Source organism: Charadrius vociferus, unplaced genomic scaffold, assembly GCF_000708025.1.
Source record: "Charadrius vociferus isolate BGI_N301 unplaced genomic scaffold, ASM70802v2 scaffold871, whole genome shotgun sequence".
NCBI classification, from domain to species: Eukaryota; Metazoa; Chordata; class Aves; order Charadriiformes; family Charadriidae; genus Charadrius; species Charadrius vociferus.
Genome location: NW_009646866.1, coordinates 50,689 through 53,405, shown reverse-complemented (window position 1 = coordinate 53,405; position 2,717 = coordinate 50,689).

The following is a 2,717-nucleotide window of genomic DNA, read 5'->3' as shown; positions in this document are numbered from 1 at the left end:
CCCCTTCCCACCCTTGCCTCTACCAGACATGTTGCGCTCACTGTCTAGTCCGAGCTGTGTGCTGCAGCCGGCGACGTGTGGGTATTTATATCCTGTGGTCCGACCTGATTGGGAACAGGGGCGGGCCCTGCTGGCGGGGGCGGGGCCTGGGTCTCCGCCCCCTCCGCGGGCGCTGTGCCGTGGGACGTTCGCCCTTCGCTGCTCTCGGGCACCTCCCCGGGGCCCCCGCCGACTTCGTCGCTCCAGTCGCCGCCTCCGTTTCTGCCTCCGCCTCTCTTGCCTTCCCCCAGGCCCGGTGGCCCTGAAGCGCCGTTTCCCGGCCGGTTCCCCTCCCGGCAGGGCGGCGGCGCACGGTCCTTCCTTTTACCAGGAGCCGGGCGCGCCCCTGAGCAGGGAATCCATGGCCTTGTGGACTCCAGGGACCGTTGCTAAGGTCATGCTTACCGTGTCTCAACAGTGCTGAGATGACATCGCAGCGACTCAATGATAGTATTGAAATCCGGCTGCTAAATGTCTGAACTGACAGGTCACCTTTCTGGCCTGATGCTAGGATTTGCCTTATGCTGTGAAGCATCAGGAAAATCACATCTACGCCTTCACCACAGCCCAGAAAGAAGCATGCGTGTTTTTCTTGTAGCTGTCTATGCCTGACTCTCAGACTATAGCATCACTGTCAAGTCCTCAAAGGGCTTTTTCCGTACAGAACTGGAGAAGGCCCTTTATTTTCTATCCTGTGTCTAGAGTTTTGATTCATATTAAGTCCCAGACATCCTGGTCACATTCAAAAATCATTATATTTCCATTTACATAACTGTTACTACCTGGGTGAAAATTAGTTACGCATGTCAAATGCACAACAAAAATAGCTATGTCAGCTGTGGGCATGTGTACCTCCATGTTTTCAAAGCCCTTACGCCATTCTGAGTGTATAGATATTCTTTCTTTCATGTAATATATTTTCCTCTCACCAGTGTACATTGCCAGTGACAAGATTTCTCTCTGTTGTTTTGGTATGACTTCATGACTTCGAAAATCAGTCATCATGACTGTTAAAGCTATACCTCATTTCTCCTGGCTGTCCTTGCAGTCTTCCTTCTTGTTGCTCAGGGCCCACTGGGGCTATGAGATTAGCATAATTCCAGTATGGACTGTTTGCCTGTGCTCATCGTGGCCAAATACATGCATCATTATCCACACAGAGAGAGAGGAGATCCATTCAAGATGAAGGGCTCAGGGAGATATTCATGAATTCTGACAACCTTTTTTCTCGCTGAGATTGGTATTTGGTTCTGCCTCAGTTACAGTGACTCCAGGAGGGAAGGTCTGTGTGAGTGATGTGATCTAAAAATATAATGGTGAGGTAATTCTTTCCAAATATCTTTCAGTTGGTATATTTTATATATGAATGTCTCTGTCTGGCCCCGCCCAATTTCTTTTTCTATGTTCTTTCAAATGACTTGTCATTCCCTCTGCTTCAAATATATTCCCTTCACCTCTCTTCAGCTACAGGAAAGGGGGTTTAGTTCCCTGTACTGATTGCCACTTTGTCCCACTTCATCTACACCATTGAAAGCAAGTTTTCCAGCACCATTTTGTAATGCAAACATGCTGAAGACACTTAACTGTATATAAATGAGATTTTCTATGAAAGGGATGCACACCATGTAGTATACATGTCCATCACCCATTTGTCCATCTCATGCTCCCACTGTACCTGTTCCTCAGTCTTTTATAATTTGTCATGCTAACGCCACATCCTAAGATGAAAAATGAGAGCTGCTATATCCAGAGAAAGAAATTAATAAACACACAGGAGAAAAATCCATTCAAAGGTCTCCAACTCAAAGACATCCCCCCTCACTCGATGAACCCCTGGCTTACAAATCACTAGGACCTAATGCATCATTTTTATGACATATCAGTTATTGTTCCTACACGCTTTTTTTTTACCAGCCTCTGTCAGAGATGGGATATTTGCCCAGATGGAAGTTTCCTGTGAATTACTCACTTCTTCCAGTGTTATAAGTCTCTTTCCATAATGCAATTCGAAGTGCAGTACGATCTCAATGCTTTCCCGCTCATATTGCCCATTCATTTCTCCCCACTCTGGATCCCTGATGATATTCCCAACTGCAGAAACAAGCTCTACTACTGCACTCTGTCATCTTCCTCTCTCCTATCCCAGAGTAAAAGCTTGTGTCCCCCCAGTACTAGCACAATAGAGCATGAGGTACTGTCTCCTTCAACACTGAAAAGGCCATAACCAGGTGACAAAAAACCTCAAAACAATCCAAGCTAGAGCTAGGAGGATCCATCATGTTAGGAGAGTAATCACGTGCTATAAAATTTAAAAATAAATAAATAAAAAAAAACCCAAACCTTAAAATCTAACAGTTTTCAAGTATAAGAACCTTTTCTTTTCATTACTGTCATATGCAAACAAATATTCCTGTCCTCATTCAGCCATGTCGCCAGCGGTAACCTTTGAGAGGCTTTCCGTGTACTCAACATGCCAAGGTCTGTCTTATTCTAAAGAATTAATAAAAAAAAGCAGAGATTATACCTTTGCCTCCACTAAAGTTTTGGTTCAATTGTTGAGCCTAAACCCTTTTCTTGTCTTCTCTCTTTTTCTCCTTTTTTCTTTCCTTACTCCCCCCCACCCCGGGAAGGTGTTCATATAAAAGAACATGCACTAGATCTGGACAGTTAATATCAGA